Genomic DNA, 12,059 nt, shown 5'->3' with positions numbered 1-12,059 from the left:
CTTTGGAAAACAAGTCATATAATCTCATTGTGAGAGTTGCGCTGCGCAGAAACTTCCATAACAGTTGAGAAGCTTTCTGAGAAGGCTAACTGGGTTGTACTGCTTAATGTCAAACATGCAGTACTTTGTAGGTTTAAAGCTGTTTTATTTTTATGTCTCACGTCACTTACACATACTGGTTCATTAGTGTATGTGGTGTCTCTTTGCTGTACAATAGTGCCCCTTGTGTAGCTGGACTAAATTGCTGGATCTGGTATCCTCAAATCATTCTAAGAGACATGAAAATAGGAACGTCCAAATTATTGTGCCGTTTTTGTTTGGAGTTAAGGTTTTGGCCTTGACATAGATTTTTCAGTGAAAAATTCAATTAGTTTCAGCAAAATAGAGTAGTATGCAGACATATAGCAGAAGTGTGAGGGAGAAGAGATTGACTATCCATTGTAGATTGATATCTAACTGTAAAAATCACAATTATCATCCATTCTAGTTTAAAACTCTGGGGCACAGTTGGGGGCAGCAGAGTATTCCATGTCTGTCAGGCTTGGACGCTAAAAACACTGTCCTCTTCAGAAAAGTCATTTTCATTAACATTGTCTGTCAGTGTATTTTGGAAGCTATGCAGGGGATAGGTGGTTCTGGAGAATTTGCACTTTTGGCTACAAAAATAAATTGTATTGTATATGAGACCACTAAATCCACAGCGTCTAAACATATAATTCCATTTGTTTTTGTTCTGTTTTTCTTTTTGTAATATATCCCAAAATGTCTGGCATCCTTGGTTTAAAGAAAATACGATCTTTCTATTAAAAAAACAATGTTTGTGACTTTTTTGTCTGCATGCACATGTTTGTTTATATCTAAGAAAGGACACTAGCAAATGCTTTGAAGAGCAAGTCTCTGGCTATTGACATTTCAAATGTCAGGCAAATGGTTTCTGTCTCTTTTCTTTTGCACACACACTAAAACCACATCAAGTAGCCTTCACAAGTATTAATTTCTCATCAAATATTATATAAAAACAGCTAATAGTACTGCAATAGTTTGCATAGTTAATGAATATGTATTTGTACATTCACAAAGTTTTGCATTTCAATATTTAGTCTAAATCTGCTTCACTTTAAAATCGTCCCACTGAATAATACAGCAATCCAACCTGTTTGTGAATTTTTTATAATTAAGAATATTATAAATTAGACATGTACCCAATCTATCAATGTAGTATCTGAGAAATGATCACTATCTTTTACAGTATTTTTCAATCGCTTTGGTGCTATTTTGTGTGGTGAATTTTCTAAACTCTTAGTACAAAACTCCAAACTGGTAACACTTGTAATGCAGCAAGTCTCATATTCTGGCTCTAACCAGAATAGAAAGAGGAGTGGGAGGCCCCGGTGCACAACTGAGCAAGAGGACAAATACATTAGTGTCTAGATTGAGAAACAGAAGCCTCACAGGTCCTCAACTGGCAGCTTCATTAAATAGTACCCGCAAAACACCAGTCTCAACATCAACAGTTGAAGAGGCGACTCCGGGATGCTGACCTTCTAGGCAGAGTTGCAAAGAGAAAGTCCAGTGTCTGTGTTCTTTTGCCCATCTTTTCTTTTTATTGGCCAGTCCGAGATATGGCTTTTTCTTTGCAACTCTGCCTAGAAGAGGCCTCCCACTCCTCTTTCTATTCTGGTTAGAGCCAGTTTGCGCTCTTTCTGTGAAGGGAGAAGTACACAGCGTTGTACGAGATCTTCAGTTTCTTGGCAATATCTCACATGGAATAGCCTTCATTTCTCAGAACAAGAATAGACTGACGATTTTCAGAAGAAAGTTATTTGTTTCTAGCCATTTTGATTCTATGTTGCTGAGCCTATGTAGATATTCCATAAAAAATCGGCCGTTTCCAGCTACAATAGCCATTTACAACATTAACAATGTCTACACTGTATTTCTGATCAATTTGATGTTATTTTAATGGACCGAAAAATTGCTTTTCTTTCGAAAACAAGGACATTTCTAAGTGACCCCAAACTTTGGAACGGTAGTGTATATGTACACCACCAGTCAAAAGTTTGGACACACCTACTCATTCAAGGGTTTTTCTTTATTTTTACTATTTTTTTTATATTGTAGAATAATAGTGAAGACATCAACATTATGAAATAACAAATATGTAATCATGTAGTAACCAAAAAGTGTTAAACAAATCAAAATATATTTTATATTTGAGATTCTTCAAATAGCCACCCTTTGCCTTGATGACAGCTTTGCACACTCTTGGCATTCTCTCAACCAGCTTCATGAGGTAGTCAACTGGGATGCATTTCAATTAACAGGTGTGCCTTCTTAAAAGTTAATTTGTGGAATGTCTTTCCTTCTTAAGGCATTTGAGCCAATCAGTTGTGTTGTGACAAGGTATACAGAAGATAGCCCTATTTGGTAAAAGACCAAGTCCATATTATGGCAAGAACAGCTGAAATAAGCAAAGAGAAACAACAGTCCATCATTACTTTAAGACCTGAAGGTCAGTCAATACGGAAAATTTCAAGTACTTTGAAAGTGCAGTCGCAAAAACAATCAAGCGCTATGATGAAACTGGATCTCATGAGGAATACCACAGGAATGGAAGACCCAGAGTTACCTCTGCTGCAGAGGATAATTGCAGCCCAAATAAATGCTTCACAGAGTTCAAGTAACAGACACATCTCAACATCAATTGTTCAGAGGAGACCGTGTGAATCAGGCCTTCATGGTTGAATTGCTGCAAAAACACCACTACTAAAGGACATCAATAAGAAGAAGAGACTTGCTTGGGCCAAGAAACACGAGCAATGGACATTAGACTGGTGGAAATGTGTCCTTTGGTCTGGAGTCCAAATCGGAGATTTTTGTTCCAACAGCGGTGTGGGTGAATGGATGATCTCCACATGTGTATTTCCCACCGTAAAGCATGGTGTTATGGTGTGGGGGTGCTTTGCTGGTGACACGGTCTGATTTATTTCGAATTCAAGGCACACTTAACCAGCATGGCTACCACAGCATTCTGCAGCGATACGCCATCCCATCTGGTTTGGGCTTAGTGGGACTATCATTTGTTTTTCAACAGGACAATGACCCAACACACCTCCAGGCTGTGAAAGGGCTATTTGACCAAGAAGGAGAGTGATGGAGTGCTGTATCAGATGACCTGGCTCCACAATCACCCGACCTCAACCCAATTGAGATAGTTTGGGATGAGTCGGACCGCAGAGTGAAGAAAAAGCAGCCAACAAGTGCTCAGCATACAGTGCCTTGCAAAATAATTCATCCCCCTTGGCGTTTTTTCTATTTTGTTGCATTACAACCTGTAATTTAAATGAATTTTTATTTGGATTTCATGTAATGGACATACACAAAAAGTCAAAATTGGTGAAGTGAAATTAAAAAAAATAACTTGTTTCAAAAAATTCAAATAAATAAATAACGGAAAAGTGGTGCGTGCATATGTATTCACCCTCTTTGCTATGACGCCCCTAAATAAGATCTGGTGCAACCAAATACCTTCAGAAGTCACATAATCAGTTACAGTGGGGCAAAAAAGTATTTAGTCAGCCACCAATTGTGCAAGTTCTCCCACTTAAAAAGATGAGAGAGGCCTGTAATTTTCATCATAGGTACATGTCAACTATGACAGACAAAATGAGGAAAGAAAATCCAGAAAATCACATTGTAGGATTTTTAATGAATTTATTTGCAAATTATGGTGGAAAATAAGTATTTGGTCACCTACAAACAAGCAAGATTTCTGGCTCTCACAGACCTGTAACTTCTTCTCTAAGAGGCTCCTCTGTCCTCCACTCGTTACCTGTATTAATGGCACCTGTTTGAACTTGTTATCAGTATAAAAGACACCTGTCCACAACCTCAAACAGTCACACTCCAAACTCCACTATGGCCAAGACCAAAGAGCTGTCAAAGGACACCAGAAACAAAATTGTAGACCTGAACCAGGCTGGGAAGACTGAATCTGCAATAGGTAAGCAGCTTGGTTTGAAGAAATCAACTGTGGGAGCAATTATTAGGAAATGGAAGACATACAAGACCACTGATAATCTCCCTCGATCTGGTGCTCCACGCAAGATCTCACCCCGTGGGGTCAAAATGATCACAAGAACGGTGAGCAAAAATCCCAGAACCACACAGGGGGACCTAGTGAATGACCTGCAGAGAGCTGGGACCAAAGTAACAAAGCCTACCATCAGTAACACACTACGCCGCCAGGGACTCAAATCCTGCATTGCCAGATGTGTCCCCCTGCTTAAGCCAGTACATGTCCAGGCCCGTCTGAAGTTTGCCAGAGTGCATTTGGATGATCTAGAAGAGGATTGGGAGAATGTCATATGGTCAGATGAAACCAAAATATAACTTTTTGGTAAAAACTCAACTCGTCGTGTTTGGAGGACAAAGAATGCTGAGTTGCATCCAAAGAACACCATACCTACTGTGAAGCATGGGGGTGGAAACAACATGCTTTGGGGGTGTTTTTCTGCAAAGGGACCAGGACAACTGATCCGTGTAAAGGAAAGAATGAATGGGGCCATGTATCGTGAGATTTTGAGTGAAAACCTCCTTCCATCCGCAAGGGCATTGAAGATGAAACGTGGCTGGGTCTTTCAGCATGACAATGATCCCAAACACACCTCCCGGGCAACGAAGGAGTGGCTTCGTAAGAAGCATTTCAAGGTCCTGGAGTGGCCTAGCCAGTCTCAGATCTCAACCCAATAGAAAATCTTTGGAGGGAGTTGAAAGTCCGTGTTGCCCAGCGACAGCCCCAAAACATCACTGCTCTAGAGGAGATCTGCATGGAGGAATAGGCCAAAATACCAGCAACAGTGTGTGAAAACCTTGTGAAGACTTACAGAAAACGTTTGAGCTGTGTCATTGCCAACAAAGGGTATATAACAAAGTATTGAGAAACTTTTGTTATTGACCAAATACTTATTTTCCACCATAATTTGCAAATAAATTCATTAAAAATCCTACAATGTGATTTTCTGGATTTTCTTTTCTCATTTTGTCTGTCATAGTTGACGTGTACCTATGATGAAAATTACAGGCCTCTCTCATCTTTTTAAGTGGGAGAACTTTCACAATTGGTGGCTGACTAAATACTTTTTTTCCCCACTGTAAATAAAGTCCACCTGTGTGCAATCTAAGTGCTACATGATCTCAGTATATATACACTTGTTCTGAAAGGCCCCAGAGTCTGCAACACCATTAAGCAAGGGGCACCACCAAGCAAGCGGCACCATGAAGACCAAGGAGCTTTCCAAACAGGTCAGGGACAAAGCTGTGGAGAAGTACAGATCAGGGTTGGGTTATAAAGAAATATCAGAAACTTTGAACATCCCACAGAGCACCATTTAAATCCATTATTAAAACATGGAAAGAATATGGCGCCACAAAAAAACCTGCCTAGAGAGGGCCGCCCACCAAAACTCACAGACCAGGCAAGGAGGGCATTAATCAGAGAGGCAACAGAGAGACCAAAGATAACCCTGAAGGAGCTTTAAAGCTCCACAGTGGAGATTGGAGTATCTGTCCATAGGACCACTTTAAGCCGTACACTCCACAGAGCTGGCTTTACGGAGGAGTGGCCAGAAAAAGCCATTGCTTAAAGAAAAAAATAAGCAAACACGTTTGGTGTTCGCCAAAAGGCATGTAGGAGACTCCCCAAACATATGGAAGAAGGTATGCTGGTCAGATGAGATTAAAATTGAGCTTTTTGGCCATCAAGGAAAACGCTATGTCTTGCGCAAACCCAACACCTCTCATCACCCTGAGAACACCATCCCCACAGTGAAGCATGGTGGTGGCAGCATCATACTTTCCCAGGGACTGGGAAACTGGTCAGAATTGAAGGAATGATGGATGGCGCTAAATACAGGGAAATTCTTGAGGGAAACCTGTTTCAGTCTTCCAGAGATTTGAGACTGGGACGAAGGTTCACCTTCCAGCAGGACAATGACCCTAGGCATACTGCTAAAGCAACACTCGAGTGATTTAAGGGGAATCATTTAAATGTCTTGGAATGGCCTTGTCAAATCCAGACCTCAATCCAATTGAGAGTCTGTGGTATGACTTAAAGATTGCTGTACACCAGCGGAACCCATCCAACTTGAAGGAGCTGGAGCAGTTTTGCCTTGATTAATGGGCAAATATCCCAGTGGCTAGATGTGCCAAGCTTATAGAGACATACCCCAAGAGACTTGCAGCTGTAATTGCTGCAAAAGGTGGCTCTACAAAGTATTGACTTTGGGGGGTGAATAGTTATGCACGCTCAAGTTTTCTGTTTTTTAATCTTATTTCTTGTTTGTTTCACACACAAAAACTATTTTGCATCTTCAAAGTGTTAGGCATGTTGTGTAAATCAAATGATACAAACCCCCCAAAAATCAATTTTAATTCCAGGTTGTAAGGCAACAAAATAGGAAAAATGCCAAGGTGGGTGAATACTTTCGCAAGCCACTGTATGTGGGAACTCCTTCAAGACTGTTGGAAAAGCATTCCAGGTGAAGCTGTTTGAGAGAATGCCAAGGGTGTGCAAAGCCGTCATCAAGTTAAAGGGTGGCTATTTGAAAAATATAAAATATATTTTGATTTGTTTAACACTTTTTTTGGTTACTACATGATTCCATGTGTTATTTCATAGTTTTGATATCTTCACTATTATTTTACAATGTAAAAAGAAAGAAAAACCCTTGAATAAGTAGGTGTCCGAACTTTTGACTGGTAGTGTATATATATATATATATATATATTGTGACGTCACGAGAGGCTACACAGCTTTCAGCGGGATTGCTCAAGTAGTGCAAGGAGACAAGGTTCAAACAAAACAAGGATTTTATTATAGGTCTTGGGAAATTAACGAAAATATAACAAAATTCTGTTCTCTTGTGGCTCTTTAAGGGTTAACAGTTCAGGGATGTCTCTTCCACATCCAAAATCCTAATTCTCACTCGCTCAGATAACTTTTCCCCAGCCTTACTGTAGTCCACGTTGCAGCTAGTGGCCAACCCAGCAAAAAGTCCTTCCAAATGTCTCTCACGTATTTCCACAGGTGCATATATCCAAAGGTGAGTATTTCCCAAAGGTAAGTATCTCCAAATCCTTATATTCCTCATGGAAGTGGACGTGCAGCACTCTTGTCCTCCAGAGAGCCCAGGTTGGAGACTGTGTCTCTTCCCTTCCCAAACCTTCAGCTCATCAGCTCCTGATTGGTTTCAGCTGCGTGGGAAGATTGGCCATAGAGGGTTGGAGTTCCCGACCATACCAGCAGATGGAGCCATAGCTGTCTGGGTTTGCAGCCATCTCAGGGGGATGTAACGTCCCTCCAGGACACAGCCTCTCGTGACATCACAATATATATATATATATATATATATATATAGTAATGTACTATTATAATGATGACTATTATAATTTTAATTCACAATAAGTTTTTTAAAAATCTGATATTGACAAGATCAGATATGCACTTTATGTAACAATACATCCCAAATACAGTAATCATGTATCTAAAATGAAGTTGCTGGGGTGGGATTGACACTAAATGCATCTGCTACGTAAATGGCATATATTACGGTATTACAGTACTGTATTGGCCAATGCAATTTTAGTAAAGCAGTGTGCATCCCACCCCAGCAACTTCATTTTGGATACATGTTTACTGTGTTGGGGATGCATTGTTACATAAAGTGCATCTCTGATCTTGTCAATTTTAGATTTGTAAAAACTTACTGTGAAGTAAAATAACAATAGTCATCATAATAGTACATTACAGTATATATATATATATAATACTTTATATGTTTATACTTTACTGACCTACATTTTCATTATGTAGTTCTCAAAGTCTTTAGTAGACAAACCAGTTGAAAATAGGTTTACCAAACGGTTAAGTAATAGTAACATTTATTTTAACAAATGAGAAGAGAATCATATCAAAAGTAAAGTGAGCATTGCAATGTAAAAGGCAATCACTTTATAAGAAATGTATTGCAATGTGAAACATGTATTTCTAGACGAAGCACTGATTAAGTTAGGTGAAAAAGTGGTTGTATGATTTTGTGTTGTACTTAGTCAATTGAAAATGTGGTTAGAGTTTTGAAACAACTGCCTTTTTGATGATCTGTTTTGAGTTTTGTACTAGGAGTTGTGAAAATGTACCACATACTTTTGAAAATTGCAACAAAGCGATTGAAAAATAAATAGGGTATTCTGGTATTAAGAGCTCCCAGCTCAACTATATAGTTTCCACATGCAGTACTCAGGACATCAGTTCCGCCACAGGATGGCAGTATACTTTCTATAATGAAATGAGTACTGAAGCTCGATCCATGTTGTGACTTGCTACTGCACACACAAACATGCTGCTTTTCATTCTGCTGGATCCACCACAGCGGAAGCAGGCCCAGCCATGCTGAACATTCAAATACAGTACTATATATTTTTTTACCCACTTAAGCACATACATGAACACATCACCATTATGTTTCTGGATGCTTTCTTACATGTTCTGAAATGTGTGCACTTTGATTCTTGTTAACTTTAATTCCTCCCTGTTTGCTAAGGTCTTGTCCTCTGCCGTGTCCACTTACACAGTCCTGCTGTCTTCCTGTGTGTGTGCGTGTGTGTGTGTGTGTCTGATTCCCTCAGGCTGTCCTGTGTGGTGAGCGGAGTCACGAGACGGCTCCCTCCACTCCCCTCACTCCAGGCCCTGCTCAGCCTGCCACCACCCCACACACACACATCTAATGCCCCACTAATGACAGTTAAGCAGACTAAGAGCCCACTGTGAGAGTTGCATATTCTCAGAAACGGTGTGTGTGTGTGTGCGCGTGCTCTCGTGTGTTATCCATGTGGTTATAAATGTTTCCTAGCCTCAGCCTGTGATGAGAAGGCATACAGTAGGAAAGTGTCCAAGTCTCCACTTATTATTCATCTTCATTGAGATAACATCTATTTGGGGATGTTTGAGTATAATTAATCTAGTATTTTGGGGGAATACTTGAAGCTAACATAATCTATATTAAAACAACAAAACATAATGAATGGAGAACACTTAGATTATACATGACTACAATGAAGTGCAGAATGTCTTTAGGCTTGACACGAATAAGAAATGTGTTCGGTATCTCCGACACTGTAGGATGTGGTGTTATTTTCCATGTTCAGGCCCATGTGTTGTAGTCTAAACATATTGGATAAGACGCACAGTAACAACTGGAGGATAAGAGATGCCTGGGAGCTGTTGTCTACCGTCTCTGGTGACACCACTTTGTGTGTGTGTGTGTGCTGTCTTCGTTATGACCTGAGGTAGTTGGGCTCCCTGCTGTTTTCACAATGAACACACACAGAAGACATGTGTTCTTTCTTATGTTGATCAGGAACATTGACCCTTGACCCTTGACCCCTGAACCCTGCCGCCCTCCTCTGCATCTACCCCCACTCTGTCCAACTCCCACCAGGAAGCATTCTGGGGGACGGGGGAGGCATGGAGCCTCGCCTCTGGTCATTCCCCTCCCTAGAGCAGAGGACTGAGGTGCCTTTAAACCACTGCGGCAAAAACCCCACCAAAACTCTGCAGTCATTAATATGCAAAAATGCAAATGTGGAGGTAATTAAGAGCCTGAGCTCTCTGGAGGCTCTTTGATTGCTAATTAATTCTAATCTGCAAAGAAATGGGAGGGGATGCAAAAAAGGATGAAAGAATATAGAGAAATAATGAAAAGAGGGCCCAATACCTGCATTTCTTACATTCATAACTTTAGAAATCTAAGTTATTACCTGGGGTCATACACTTAAAAATTATCCTGGTCATTTCATCCAATAACAAAATGGTACATATAGGTCACAAACATTTTGGGAGAATAGCAATATGTACTTGATGCTTTTCAAAATAAAGAAATATAGTGTAAGCATTGTTGTTATATTTAGCTGATGTAATTTGTATCTAAAGAGAGGTCATGTTTTGAACAGAAAGGGTTGTGGTAAACAATAGAGTATCAGTGTAATGGTGTGTTTGTAATGGGAGAACGTTAGACATACTAAAGCAGATTAGAACACACTGGCAAACAGACACTTACAGTGAGGGAAAAAAGTATTTGATCCCCTGCTGATTTTGTACGTTTGCCCACTGACAAAGAACTGATCAGTCTATAATTTTAATGGTAGGTTTATTTGAACAGTGAGAGACAGAATAACAACAAAAAAATCCAGAAAAACGCATGTCAAAAATGTTATACATTTATTTGCATTTTAATTAGGGAAATAAGTATTTGACCCACTCTCAATCAGAAACATTTCTGGCTCCCAGGTGTCTTTTATACAGGTAATGAGCTGAGATTAGTCGCACACTCTTAAAGGGAGTGCTCCTAATCTCAGTTTGTTACCTGTATAAAAGACACCTGTCCACAGAAGCAATCAATCAATCAGATTCCAAACTCTCCACCATGGCCAAGACCAAAGAGCTCTCCAAGGATGTCAGGGACAAGATTGTAGACCTACACAAGGCTGGAATGGGCTACAAGACCATCGCCAAGCAGCTTGGTGAGAAGGTGACAACAGTTGGTGCGATTATTCGCAAATGGAAGAAACACAAAAGAACTGTCAATCTCCCTCGGCCTGGGGCTCCATGCAAGATCTCACCTTGTGGAGTTGCAATGATCATGAGAACGATGAGGAATCAGCCCAGAACTACACGGGAGGATCTTGTCAATGATCTCAAGGCAGCTGGGACCATAGTCACCAAGAAAACAATTGATAACACACTACGCCGTGAAGAACTGAAATCCTGCAGCGCCCGCAAGGTCCCACTGCTCAAGAAAGCACATATACATGCCCGTCTGAAGTTTGCCAATGAACATCAGAATGATTCAGAGGAGAACTGGCTGAAAATGTTGTGGTCAGATGAGACCAAAATGGAGCTCTTTGGCATCAACTCAACTCGCCGTGTTTGGAGGAGGAGGAATGCTGCCTATGACCCCAAGAACACCATCCCCACCGTCAAACATGGAGGTGGAAACATTATGCTTTGGGGGTGTTTTTCTGCTAAGGGGACAGGACAACTTCACTGCATCAAAGGGACGATGGACGGGGCCATGTACCGTCAAATCTTGGGTGAGAACCTCCTTCCCTCAGCCAGGGCATTGAAAATGGGTCGTGGATGGGTATTCCAGCATGACCATGGCCCAAAACACACGGCCAAGGCAACAAAGGAGTGGCTCGAGAAGAGGCACATTAAGGTCCTGGAGTGGCCTAGCCAGTCCTTAATACCATAGAAAATCTGTGGAGGGAGCTGAAGGTTCGAGTTGCCAAACGTCAGCCTCAAAACCTTAATGACTTGGGGAAGATCTGCAAAGAGGAGTGGGACAAAATCCCTCTTGAGATGTGTGCAAACCTGGTGGCCAACTACAAGTAACGTCTGACCTCTGTGATTGCCAACAAGGGTTTTGCCACCAAGTACTAAGTCATGTTTTGCAGAGGGGTCAAATACTTATTTCCCTCATTAAAATGCAAATCAATTTATAACATTTTTCACATGCGTTTTTCTGGATTTTTTGTTGTTGTTATTCTGTCTCTCACTGTTCAAATAAACCTACCATAAAAATTATAGACTGATCATTTCTTTGTTAGTGGGCAAACGTACAAAATCAGCAGGGGATCAAATACTTTTCTCCCTCACTGTATGACCTGACGTGTGTCAGGGATAAAACAGAAAAAGGTCAGGTATCTTGTCAGAATGTGTTCTACTACTGCAGCAGCTGTGTTGTGGAGTAGAGGAGATGTCATTTCATCACGTTTGCAAGCAATAACACCCCCCACTTCCACGCTCTTGCTCTGACACATGCACACACAAACACACACACACTGCTGTTATTGTTGTTCCAGTGCTCTAAAGACACCAACAATCTCTGTCTCCCTCCCCCACTCGCTCCCATCTATCTCCCTTTCTCTCCTTCTTTTCCTCCTCCTGTCCTGGATCTGCCTGACATGCCTGCTCCAATTGATTTAGAGTCAATTCAAACCTT

This window comes from Coregonus clupeaformis, chromosome 26, assembly GCF_020615455.1.
Source record: "Coregonus clupeaformis isolate EN_2021a chromosome 26, ASM2061545v1, whole genome shotgun sequence".
In the NCBI taxonomy this organism is placed as follows: Eukaryota; Metazoa; Chordata; class Actinopteri; order Salmoniformes; family Salmonidae; genus Coregonus; species Coregonus clupeaformis.
The sequence above is the reverse complement of the archived record's forward strand: the minus strand, read 5'-3'. Positions refer to the sequence as shown.